Source organism: Neopelma chrysocephalum, unplaced genomic scaffold, assembly GCF_003984885.1.
Source record: "Neopelma chrysocephalum unplaced genomic scaffold, ASM398488v2 Primary Assembly neopelma1_135, whole genome shotgun sequence".
NCBI lineage: Eukaryota > Metazoa > Chordata > Aves > Passeriformes > Pipridae > Neopelma > Neopelma chrysocephalum.
This window is the reverse complement of record NW_020897797.1, coordinates 441,881-455,769: the sequence shown is the minus strand read 5'-3', so window position 1 is coordinate 455,769 and position 13,889 is coordinate 441,881.

The following is a 13,889-nucleotide window of genomic DNA, read 5'->3' as shown; positions in this document are numbered from 1 at the left end:
TACACTACACCCCAACCCCTCAGAAACACACACCAATGGCATTTTTCTTGTTTCAGCTCTTTTTAATAGACTGGTAACTGCAAACATTCCTAATAATGGATTGCCATGAGTCTGAGTGGAACCAAATGAGGTGTGCTTTTGACATAAACCTGCTGATTCCCTTCAGCTGTGGCCTTTAGTACCCTTGGGTAGCCCTTTCGTGGGTCTGCCAACCACCATGAACCACAAACCACGAACCATGCCAGTCCACAAGGATGGTTTTTGCTGCAAACACCCACTGGAGATGAGGTCAGGGCCACCAAACTCACTTCACTCATGGCTATTATTCTGTTGAGGCCTTTGTTTCTAGAGCTGGCAAATGACTGCACTGACCCACATGCTGCAAAGTGAGGTACAGCTTTCTGTTATCCTGCACCTGGAAGTCATAGAATCACAGAATCCTGGAATGGTCTGGGTTGGAAGGGACCTTAAAGCTTATCCAGTTACATCCCCTGCCACAAGCAGGGACACCTTCCACTAGACCAGGTTGCTCCAAGCCCTGTCTAACCTGGCCTGGAAAACTTCCAGGGATGGGGCAGCCACAGCTTCTCTGGGCAACGTGTGCCAGGGCCTCACCACCCTCACAGGGAAAAATTTGTTCCTAATACCCAATCCAAACCCACTCTCTGTCAGTTTGAAGCCATTCCTCCTTGTCCTGTCACTCCAAGCTCTTGTAAATAGTCTTTCTACATTGTTCCTGTAGGCTCCCTTCAGGCACTGGAAGGCCACAATTAGGTCACCCTGAAGCCTTCTCTTCTCCAGGCTGAACAATCCCAACTCTCTCAGCCTTTCCTCATAGCAGAGCTGCTTCATCCTTCTAATCCTCTTGGTGCATCCTCTGGACTGTCTTTCCTGTGCTGGAGACCCCAGACCTGGAGGCAGCACTGCAAGTGGGGTCTCACCAGAGCAGAGCAGAGGGGCAGAATCCCCTCCCTCAACCTGCCCAGGCTGCTCTGGATGCAGCCCAGGACGTGTCTGACAGCATGACAAACTCCAGGATGAGCAAAACATGCCAGGACTCAGTTAAAATCCTGGAAAGGAAAACTTTTATATCAGTTATTACCAGTGAATTGTCTCTGCTGGAAGCACTCCAGGGATAGTCGAATTAATTCAGCCAGGGTGTTGCAGAAGGCATGGATAAGCAATCCATTTGGGAGAGGTGGTAATGCAGCACTACGCTGCTCCGAGATAATCAAATGTCAGCCTGGCAACTCTGCTGATATGATCATTAAAAGATGGGCTCGATTCCATGAACACTCCCATGTTTTTCACCCTTTGAGATGGAAACAGTTTCACCCCACTTAGAAGAAAAATTAATATTTGCATATATAAGGCTCTTTTATCCCCAAGGACTTCACTCAATATGGACCAGACTTATAAATAGACACTGGCAGGTGTCTTTGGAGTTGAGATCAATTATTGATACTCTGGCCCTACGTGTAGGGTGGAACCTGTTTGTAGATTTCAGTATGATTGTGAACACACAAAGGACAAAGGGATTAAGTCCCCTTGTTTGTCCTGTGCAGGTAGGGGGGAGGCAAGGGAGGATCTGTTTAAAGAGCTGAACAGGTCCATGTAAGACAAATTTTCAGAAGGGACTCAATTCTGCACGTCATTTACTTCTCTGCCCCTGAACAAAAGAAGACATGTTCAAGGAATATTAGAGGTCTCTATATAAGGTCACACAATTCTGATCTTCCTATTAAGATTTCTGAAAGTATCTTGGATACAGTTCTTATGGAAAGTGTAGCTTTTTTTCAAATAAGAAACAGGAGCTCAATTAGATGGCTTTTCCATCATCATCTTCATGACATGATGCCAACCAGACAACTCCACATCTGGGACCTGACCTTGTCATCAAATGTGAAACTCTCACTTCCATCCAGTTAGTATTTCCCATTAGGAATAAATCTGGGATGAACTGGCTGGTGTTTATCATTCTTGTGGACCTGCTCAAGCTGAAGGCATGTTACTTCTGGCTGCCTAAGAAGGCATCAGCACCACACCAGGAGGTTGTAAGAGCACTTAGAGATCCCTGGAATACCTACATTTAAAGAAAGGCCCAAAATCCTGGTATTAAAGTCATTAAAAACAAAAGCAGAAGCTAATTAAGTATCTAGTATGGTTATTCCTTCTTGCAAAAAATTTCTTTAACCCAACCACTTGAACTAATCCACCTGCATATTAAATGGTTATTACTTTAAAGGGGGACAGGTTTATTCTCACTCCTGGTAGTAAATGGTGAGTTATTTTGCAGTGCAGCAGTATCTGTTTTACATGCATGACATAAACTAACTGAGAGCACATTGGACAGCAGCTGCATTACCATTAACCAGCATTTACTTCATCAGAAGAATAACAAATGCCACAGCATTTCTTTTAACATATTCTCCCATTCTACAGCTATCCCAATAACCTCCCAGGAAATGAGGAGGTCAAGGGAACAGCCAAAGTTGACAATGCTGAATCTCCAAAATACTGTTATTAAACATGGCAGTTTGGAAACTGAGAATTGCTGATACAATGATGATAGGCCAGATAGACCAAAGGTGACCGTAAGGCCACAGAGTACTTGAGCAGGACCATCAGCAGGGCAAAAGAGCAAAGAGAGTAAACACTGGTCTAAGGCTCTACACCAATGGTATGTTTACAGAGACAGAGAAATGGGTAATGTATCAAGTAAAATAAATCTATAAAACAAAAGGCGAAGTAAAATGAAATGTTGCATCACACACATCCTCTAGCTCATAAATACAGATGCTGGAATCACAGAAGGCTGCTGAGCTGAGTCATTTCACAGTCTCTTGGGAGAGAAAATTGCTGTACAGAAAACTGGGGCTTCACACAGAACCTTATAAATCAGGACTCCTAAGAAAGATGTAAATACTTTACAAAACCCACAGTTGTAAGTGGAAAGATGTGAGTTTTTCAAGAAAGAACCCTGCTGCAAGAATGTTCCAGAAGCACATGACCATAACATACAAGCGGTTTTCCTGGGAACTTCTCTACTTTGCTGCTCCTGATGACAGCACTCCAGGGTGGCATTTTGGGTAGGCACTACTTAGTACTTTCAATGATTCCTGACGACAGTTTGATTCACCCAAGAGGACACACATTCCTAAAGGTCAGCAACACTTCTCTGCTATGGACAGAGCAGGAAGGGGATTAGCAGCTCCCTTTCACATTGTGTCAGCTCGTCAATAAAGATTTCCCAGCCACTGATTTTCTCCTTGGTTGTCAATTGTGGCAATTTACCACGACAATTTTACGTAAGCACAAACAAGTAAAATATATCTAACGCTCCATTGACAGCTTGCAGTCCACTGCATAGGCCATCCAGCTTCCCCCTTCTGCAAATCCTCAGAGCAACTGGAAAGGAGAATAGGATTTATTGAAGCAGGACCAGAAGCCCCCAGATGGCAGGAGATTGCAACAGTCATAAGAACAAAATAACACAGCTAAGTAAAAATAAAGCTTACACAGCTACTGCTAAACTTACCAACACCCTCCCAGGCTTGAGCCAAAAGAAGGAAGGACTGTTCAGCATCAATCCAATTGGAATGGAAATCCTGAAAAACTCAGAGCGAGGGCCCTCTTCACATACAATACCGATTTCATGTATATTCCCAGGGGGAACAGGGTAACGTGAACTCAGCGTATTCTGAATTTCAGGACCTTTCCAGAAATCCAAGTGATCTGTTCAGACAGAGTAGAGATTCAGCTATGCTCTACCTCTCATCTAGAATAATGAAAAATAAAGAAATGCTAAATATCCCAAGCAAGCCTAGATCTTCAGGTTAACACAGAAACTTTGCTCCTACAGAGTCAGTAGCTCCTACTGACCTGCAGAAGGAAAATTGTCAGAGGAGGGGAAGAGGTTTCCAGGTAGGGTCACCAAAGTTATTTTTTTAATTGGGATATAGGATAGTTCATGTTGGAAGGGACCTTAGAAGGTCATGCAGTCCAGCATCCCACTCAGAGTAGGTCAGTTTTGAAAGCTTTGTATGCCGTAATTCCAGCTCCTACTCCTTTTCCTAGACAGAAAAAAAATCCATCAGCCAGAACCCCCTTTCACAGCCCAGAGCTGGGAGAGGCTGCTGAGGTACCCTCTGATCAGGGTGCTTTACTGTCAACCAGCACCTCAGAAAAATCCCTTTTCCCAGTTACAACAGCATCAGTCAAACTTGCAGGTGCCTCTGAACAGAGACATTGGAGCTCCTTGGCTTTGGGATCACCATGGATGCCCCTGTGATATAGGTCACTGACCCGCTCCCACAAGGTAGATCCTGGCTCAAGGACCAAGACCATGAGCTTTTGATGTTTTTGAGGGCAGTACAGTGACAGTTTCACTATTTCAGATTCTCCAGAAAATTCACTCCTCAATTCTCTTTAAAAAGAAGGGCAAGATTCACCACTGGAGATACAGTCATGTCTGTACTTCTGTAACAGCAGAGAGACATTGGAGTACATCCTGAAATATAATGCTGTCAGTTCCCGTTCCTTTCCATGGAAAGGCACTGGGGTTTAAATCCTGGCACAATAGATTGCTTAAAAAACTGCTGACTTCTCTAATCTCCAGAGGAAAGGCAATTTGCCCTTCTCAGTGTTCGCTAAACCCCTTTGTTTAAGTAAATATTAAAAAAAAAAAAGATTTCCCAAATAAAATTTCACTCCCTTCTCCCCCCCACCTGTACCTTCCATCCTGTATTTACAGCACAGAAACATGTCGTGCAAGACACGGGAAAGCAGTTATTGGTCTGAGGCAGGGATCTGCATTTTGAGTGGTACAATCTTTTCAAATTCATAATTGTGCCAAAATAAATTCTGTTATCACAACAGTCAGTTCTGGGACAGGAATGGGAGGAGGCTCCAAGTCTGGGAATTTGGATGAGTTTTTTCTACTTCTCACACGCAGCAAAGAAATTCTAAACCCTTCAGTGCCAATGGTGGGTCAGCACTGGAAGACTGAAATTCTGGAGTCTTAAAGGACAGAAAAGCTGTTCTGGTCCCAGTCCTGCTCTGGAGATCTGATATCAGGATATGACAGCTGCTAACCTGCATGGCTATTATTCAGATCTTCCAGAGCTTTCACATATTCCCACACCTGGCACCACTGAATAAGCACTGTGAGTACTAACACAGCATATCTGAGCTTACATCTGCTCCTTATTCAGCCTATTATTGCCTTTAACTAAGTGAAAGGCAGAAATGAGATGTCACCTAACATGGATTCTCCTACACTTCTTCCCTTGTAGCATTATCAAAGATTCACACGTATTCAAACCCAGAAGAAATGTGCTTGCTTTAGTAGATCTGACATCCTGATAAGAGATGAAACACTTCACACATCAGCCACAATGTTACACTGTGCCGAGTTCCAGAGAATATCCAGGAGATAATTCCATCTGCAGATTTTGAAATCTCAGGTCAAAACAACGGTACCCTAATATCTCTTATCATTGTCATTTGAGAATGGTAAAACAAAAACCAAAAAACCAAACCCCACAGCCAAATCTATGGTACTGACACAAACCCAACCCACACAGGTCTTCTTTCCTTTGCACGCTTCCTGACCTTCAAGGTCCAATTCAAGCAGCTTTGTTTAACCATCACCTTGCATTGCTGCCCTTCTCCCACAGAGCATCTCTGTTTATACCATTCATTCTACTGAGAGTGATTTCACTATTTCAAACATTTATTTCCTTATCCTAACACATTATCAGAGCCAATCAACATGCAAAATATGGGTGAATCCAACACTTGAAAATGCAAGTGGTTTTTTATTTTGTTTCATGGATTTCTAGCTCAGTTAACACACACAAGTCCCTCTTTCTCAGCCTAATGCTCACCTGCAAGCCAACAGCAATAACTGAACTCTAAGCTGGGGGCCCTGCATTTTGGGGCAGCTATTTGAGAGTAGCCCAAGATGGATTTAAGTGGGCTAAGTGTCCATTAGCAGACAGATTAGGTGCACTCCTGGAGTGTCTCTTCTGACTTGGTTTCATACTAAAAAAATCCACTTTGTGCACTCCAAGAACCACAGTGCAGTGAATGGGAGATTACCTTAAAAGCTTAGCACTGACCTGAATTAAAGCATCAGGGTAAATACCCACCTGACAAGCAGAATTTCTTTTCTGTATCCAAGTGCTGTTTTGACCTGATTTACAGCACCACATAATACAACCCCAGCAGTTCCAGTTCCCCAATGTTAGTCACTATTCCCTAATGAAAGAAATATTACATTAGATAGTTGATGAAATGAGGCTGACAGGTAAGCAAGAAGAAAAGGATGAAATCAACTTACAAAATCAAAATCTTGGGGGCCATAAATTACTTTTATTAAAATACATAATATTAAAAAAGAAAGAAAATCAACATTTGGACCTAGTTTTCAAAGTCATAAAACTTCCATTTTTAAAAAAAACTTTACACTGGCTTTTAAGTCAGTTTTTAAGAAATTAGTGCTTCAGTGACAGCTGTGATCAAAGCTTCTCTCTCTGCAGTCAGGAAATAAGGTTGCTGCAGCTTCTCTGATGACAGATGTGTTTCTAGTGCTTCCACACTCTCTTCCAACCTATTGCCTACAAAACTGATTTATAGCCTTTCTAGAATGGCTTTAATATCTGTCTTTGGGTTTTGTTTAGTTATTTAGCATTCAAAATTTCATTTTATTTCTATACATTAATAATCCCTGTAGAGGTACTTCTTTAGCACCTTTCAGACAGGGTTTGCAATGTAATTTACAGATACAAAGTCTCATTACTGCCCGTGAGGTCCTGCTCTGCCAGAATATCCCACCCTCTCCCTTTGCTTGGATTGCATGGAGCAGTAATTCATTTGAGCTGATGCTGGATGAACCCGGAAGAAACCAGTGAGGCCTTGAAACCAGAAAGATTTGTGCATACAAAGACACACATGCAGCAAACAAATTATTGGAAGCAGGGAAGAAAACAGTCCCAACCATTTATTTCTGTGATTTCTTGTATAGGTAAGAACAATTCTATGAAGGTCTTAAGAATAAACTCTAATCACAGAATCATAGAGTATCCTGAGCTGGAAGGGACCCACAAGGATCATCAAAGTCCAACTCCTGCTCCTGCTCAGGACAGCCCCAAGAATCACATGATGTGCCTGAGAGCATTGTCCAAACTCCTCTTGAGCTCTGGCAGGCAGGATGAAGCAAAAAGCAGAGCTGTCCAAGGACTATCCAAGGCCTGTACAAGGCACTGTGATGTCGTGTGGATGAGGAGATACAGACTGGGAAGTGTACAATTCCAGCATGGAAAGACACACAGCATGCATTGAGCACAGGGCATGCAATATAAATGAAGGCTGCACGCAAGCTTTGCAAATAAAATATTCAACCACTTAGGGAGATAAGAAATAGGTGGATGCATAAGAGGATTATGCTGTATAAAGAAGAACTCTAGCTGGAACTGTTTGGGGGTTAAACTCCTTTCCATCTGCTTGATCCCAAGTCCCTGGGGTTATGTTTGCTCTCTATCAAAGACTTGAATAAAGGTTTGTTAAGCCAGTTTCGAGCTGAGCTGAATCTCTGCACAAGTCTAAGCAAGTTTAGACTTGCTTAGTGCTCCCTACTATTGTCCTTGGACAAACAGCAGCTCCCAGAAGAGCCAGCAGTGACCAGCAGGACTGAGCAGCCCATGAGGGAGGCACCCCTGGAAGAGGTGGTGTTGCCAAGCACTCAGTGTTTTGACCATCCAATAAATGCATGTTTTAGAAGTAAAATTCAACCTGGAGTTAGATTCTATTTGTTGTAAGTATAAAACCTCCCAAAGGTTCCATTAGTCTATAAGTTTTCATTCAAACTATATGTTTTTTTAATAAATGACAACTGTGGCACTGGCATAACTGAGCAGACACATTTTTAGCCGCAGATGCTAAAAATAAGAATGTTCAAAATAAACAGTTCCTATTTCCACTACCCACAAAGAAAGCATGAAAACATCTACAGAAGTCTTGACTATCAAAGGCATACCAAAGGAAATGCCAGATTTTGCTCAGGTATAGAGGCAGGCATTCATAAATCTAATTTAAATGTGATTTGCTTTAAATAAGCAAAAAGAAAATGATCCTGACAATAGTGGTTTTATTGGATTGTATTTACAACACAAATATGTGTATTTTATAAACAGCAAGCAATTTGCTTTTGTGTGGAGATCTAAATTTGTCTATTAGATTTATACCGGGGAGGTCACAGATTAAAAAACCTTGAGATACAGAGGACTGTTAATACAGTTGTACGGCATCTAGAAATCAGGAATTTTACCAGGTTTCAGGGGTTGGTTTCTGTGGTTTTTTTTTCCCCCAAAACAATGTTCAAATATTTCAACCATATAAGGAAGAGTCTGCCAAAAACACAGTAAAATGTATTATGGCTGGAAATTACAAATACTGTATAGACTAATAAACAAGGGGTATTGAGAGGCCTGATTTTAATATAACTTCCTGGATAAAGCAAATGTCACCTTAAAATGGCAAAGTAGAGAGGAAAATACCCAGCCTGCATGCATGGCTGTTCAGACAGCTGTAATTCTTCCCAAGGTACAGCCTGAGCTCAATTTATCACTCTCCTCAGTTTCCAGGTGTGCTAAAGCAGGGATGTATGAGGAAGAAAAGGTCTCATTTTATAGAGCACAGAGAGCTGGGCGGGGATTGTTCAGCCAGGGCATTAGCAGGGCAGCCAGAGCCAGAGCTGGATTCCAGGGAATGGAGGGAGAACCAGGGTTAGACTGAAAAAACCCCAAGGGCCCAGCAGAAACTGAGAGCACAAGCAGCGGTCTCAGCTCAGGAGGGGTTTCAGCACTTCCCAAAGGCCAGGGGCAGTGGGGAGCCTCAGGCTGAGGAAACCCTTGGCATTTCCAGAGGAGCCACAGACGGGAAACAGCTCCGGCCCACACCTGCATATCCCGGACATTCCCCTCCTGCTGCTGCAAGAGCCTGTCCTGGAGTTGCCCTGTTGATGCCACATCCCATAGGGCTTGGTAGGGAATGAGGATCAAAATCCCACTAGCTCCAGCTTTCTGTCTCACTTCATAGCACCAGTTGTGCTTCCTTCCTATCCATTATGTTGATCCTTTGGGTGGCAGAGCCAGGGATCCATCCTCCTCCCCCACTCAGATTGGCAGGGGGAGCCATGCATCTTGGCATCTCATAATTAATACCCACTTCATCCAAAATCAGCTAAATCAGAGTCTCAGAACACACTGTGAGAGTCAGCACAAGGTGCATGACAAATCACAGGGCCCTCTCTCATGTGGAATTACTACCCAAATGTGAATGCAGAACAGAGACAACCTTATCATATAATTCCTGTTGCTTATCCACTCAGCTAACACTTCATGAAGTGAAAGAAAAGAACATTAAAATCAAAGCACGCTTTAGCAGCAGACACTTTATGCTGATTTCCTCCCACGAATACATTTTTAACTGGATTTTCCCCTCAATTTAAAATGATACCTTGCAATGATTTAAGATAAGCAGAGGGATGCTCAATGATCACATACCTCCTATAATCAGTTTAGGCTCTGTTATTGATACATCTTATTTTATAGGTATTTTACCTCTGTTGTCAAGCATGTAGCTTATAACTGATCTGGTAGCTGGTTTGAGACCTGGAGTACAAAAACCACTTTAAGTTCTTGCACACACAGAAAATGCTGGAGTGTCTCATCTGATGGCAACGTGCTCCGAGGCCATGGCAGGGTTAATGAGGCTTGTGCTGGGGTACAGCTACATGAACAAACTGCTGCAGGCTAAGGCAGTGCAGCAGGACAGGGAATGAGCTGCTCCACAGCTCTTCCCTTGGGGTAAAGCTCGTCCCCATCTCTCCCTGTAGTAATTCGTTCTTGTAGCCAGAATCCCAGGAATATGCTGGCATGTGCAACAAGGCAAGCTTATTGTTAAGGATATTTGGAAAGGTTAAGAATCCCAGCATGCCTGAAAAGCAAAGGGAAATACACTGGTGAGGATTTTAGTTAGGGAGATGAATGCTTGGCCCCTCTGAAGCCACAGTTGTACCCCCAGATTGTTACTGGTGTTTGTGTGAACCCTGGCTGCAGCTGGGAGACAAACTGCGGCAGGGAAGTGATAGAGGGAGAGAAGAAAACAAATTGCTGGGATCTGGAGGCAATCCTTCACAAAGTGACAAGAGTAGGATCAGACTTTCTGAGATTCACCTCCGGATCTCAGCAGGAGCTGTTAAAGCAGATGGAGAGTGCAAGAGGAGATGTCTTCTCTTACAGCAGGATTTACTCCTTCTTTGGGGAAAAGTAGCAAATCACACAGAAATATTGCTCAGGTTGGACCTGGCCCACAAGCTGTGAGTCCAGATACACTACACAAAGTATACTTGTACATGCAGCTGCTATCAGGAGCAAAACACTCAAAGTGTAGCAAAGTACCAAGCACAAGAACTTGCCATAAAGGAAAACAGTGCAAAGGTCCCTGAACAGAAAACAAGGGAGAGACAATACCTCGATTCCTGCCACATTACCCTGTGGCACAGCTCAGCAGGGACCAGGGATGAGTCGGAATGGAGCCCTGGGCATCAGGTCTCTGCAGGGAGGCCCCTGGTCAGGGCAATCAGGAGCTGTTGGTGCCCTTGGGCCCTGACACACTGATGATGGTCAATCAAACATTTCCCTCTCTGCCTTTCTGTGAGGTAGAGTTGAGCACCATCTCACTGAAGCACTGAGAGAAGCTGAAGTTTCTAAGATTTCTAAAACTTTATCAAGAACGATAGTGACATACAAGGGCAATTAGCATAAATTCCACTCATCTAAGTACACATTTTAATTAAAATCATTTAAAAACCCCTTCAAAATAATTTTTCCTGAGGTCAATCAACATAACAGCTCTTCATCCTGACCCTACCGAGCCTGGCATACTCTCTATGCTCTGTTTGCAGTCCCATTGACTTTAACACTGCTACTGCTAGAAGAAATTACTATAAAGACAGTGCAGCTCTGTCACTTTGCAGAGCTGGAAAACAGATCAGGTGCATCTTCCTCACTGCACAGTGAATAATAAATTGAGCTCTGTGCTCTAAGCAGTCATCAGAAATATGGCAGAGCGATGTCCATCCCTCTGTGCTCATTCCAGCCCCTAAGCCAACTCCTCTGTTGTACCAGATCCCCTCCCATCTTATTGGTCACCTGGGCTGATCCCCAGTGAGGGTCTCTGCACAGCTGTGCCACTGTCTGTACTCAAACACCAAGAGGGGCAAGGTCAAGTGGAAAGGTTAAGGGCTGCTTAACCCTCACCTGATGCTGAGGGAAAGCTCCCTGGAGCTGTGGCCTGGCTTGCTGTGTTTTGCGTGTTGGCCTCACGTCCTCCAACTAAAGTCCAAAATGCCTAGTTCTAAAGAGGATCAGCAAAACAAAAGCCCACCATTAACCATAGGTGTCCATTCCCAACTTGATTTTCTGTTGTTGATCTGTTAATTAAACTGGGTAGTTAAATTTTCTTAGGTAATGTATTCTGCAGATTTTACTCCACTACTGCACATATTTACACGATGTTAGAGTGGGGCTTCCCAGGAGGTGTTACTGTGGCAGCAAGTGCTAGCAGTGCTCTTTATTTTCAAAAGAAAGAAAAAGAACCTAACACAAAAATAATACTCTTTCTTTACAGACTAAGCTTCAGTAATGAAATTAGGACTCCTAACACAGAGCTATAAAGAGTGACAAATCTCTCTTGCAATTCTTAATTTGCGTTAACCCCTTGACTCGAGCGGGTCTGGAGCTCCTGACATGAAGTGCAAATGCATTTAGCATTAAACACACACTAAATGCATTAGGATGATGCAATGCTAATGGAGGCATTCAGGGCCTGTCACACAGGGCGAGGATTTGCTTCAGCTGGGTGTTTGCTACGAGTGAGGCAGCACTTCAGCATCAAAGCCTTGTCAGAAACTTTAATGATCTTCGTTTGGAGAGATTGCATGGCATTATCGTGCATTTCATTTCATTGTTTTTTTCTCCCACTTTTACCTGCTGAAGTCTGGAGTTTGAAAGGGTGCTTTAATTAACTTCTTACCACTGGCTCATTGATATGGAATTTATGAGGAACAGAACTTTTTTTTTTGCTACATCTCTGAAGAGATAGTTTTTGGATTTAGAATACAGCTTGAATATTGAAATACTGAATAATGAATACAACCTTAAGCACAGTGAGAGAAGAGAGTTCTGTAGTCAGTCTGCCTCCTTTGGTATTGGAGTTCTTGGTAAAATATTACTCCTATGATATATTATGAAGTGCACTGTCAAGCAAAGGCATGGTAACCTTTTTAATACCCAGTGATACAACTGTGTTTTGCAGCATGCAACACGCTTATATAAATAAACCTCTAAGTATTGTTATTCCAATTAATAGATCTCTATGTTATCACATATATCATCATATCAAACAAACACTCTAAAATATTCAGACTAAGTAAATTAATATTACATATAAAACTACATACACCAACACACACAGCCCACAGTAACATGAGTTTGGACCCCTGCTCACAGACTGTACTGGAAATCATGTGTGAGTGGAAAAGGGACAGGTTGTCCTTATATATTGGGGTGGGGAAGTCACTCCAAGCTTTGACTGGTTCCTGCCAGTCTCATCCCCTCCACTGTTGGGTTGTTTATCAGCATCACTATGGAAAAACATAATGCTCTGGAGGGTTTGTGTTTGCTTTCTAACTTCAGACAATTAGTCACCCACGTTGTTAAGAATTAAGCACAAATTATCCTGGTAGCCAGAGAACATGTTCAATATTGTCCTCTGGTCTTCAGGTTACAAGAGCAATAGAGATTTCAGTGCAGACAGAAGATGACACCTGATTTGGAGCTGCCATGCAAACAGATTAGGCAAATGTCTGTGGGAGCAAAATCCAGGGCACAGCAAATGCTCTGCCCGTGACATATTCCAAGGTTTGCCCAGAGCAGCAGCAGCTGAGAGCTGACAGTGGATGGCATCTGTATTTCTATAACAACCCCCCGAATGTTTCTTGTTATTCACAGCTGACAAAGCATCACTAAGACATGCTGCTTTTGATTTCTACCTGTCAGGCTACATTCCAGCCTCTGTGATGCATCCACCTGGAAAACTCAGAGAGACAATTTTACGATGGGAGAAATAAGACAGCAACTGAATCTTTGCAAATGAGAAAGCACAGGCACTAGTGTGTGTTGTTTCCTCCCGACAGCCTTCCCCATAAGCCATCCAACGGCAATGCCTGGAGTAACCTGACTCCTCACTTTCTTCCATAAAATGCTGTTTATGGTGAAATGCATTTCCAGATTTAAATGCTCAATAATTCAGCATGAAAAGACTGTGACAAACTTGAAGAGAAAAACACAGAGCTGGACTTGCAGGGTACCACTCACTGCCTTTGCTTCCCCATCATCCCTCAGCCCACACTCCGGACCAGGGAAGTCCACGGAAAGCAAACAAAGCTGCAGCCAGAAGGAGCAGATAAAGACAGGCAGTGAAATAATTGGTGGGACAACTCTACCCCACACCACACAAACTCAGAACAGGGGAGAGATGCTCTCCTTTTCTTAGACAAACCAGAGTATCAGGAGGAAGAAGATGTCGGTCTTTCTTATATTCTTTGGCAGAAAAGTCTCTGCTGTGTGAAATACCTGATTGTGTGCTTTATCCCTGGCCCCAACCAAAATATATGTATTCTAACAGACACTGGCTGGGGCAGGGAGCATCTCACATACAGCACTTGGCACAACAGTGCTCTGCTCTTGGTGGGCTCTTCAGAACAACCACAAACACAATCAGTAATAATAATCCCCACTTAAGTTACTGGAGGTATTTTTAGG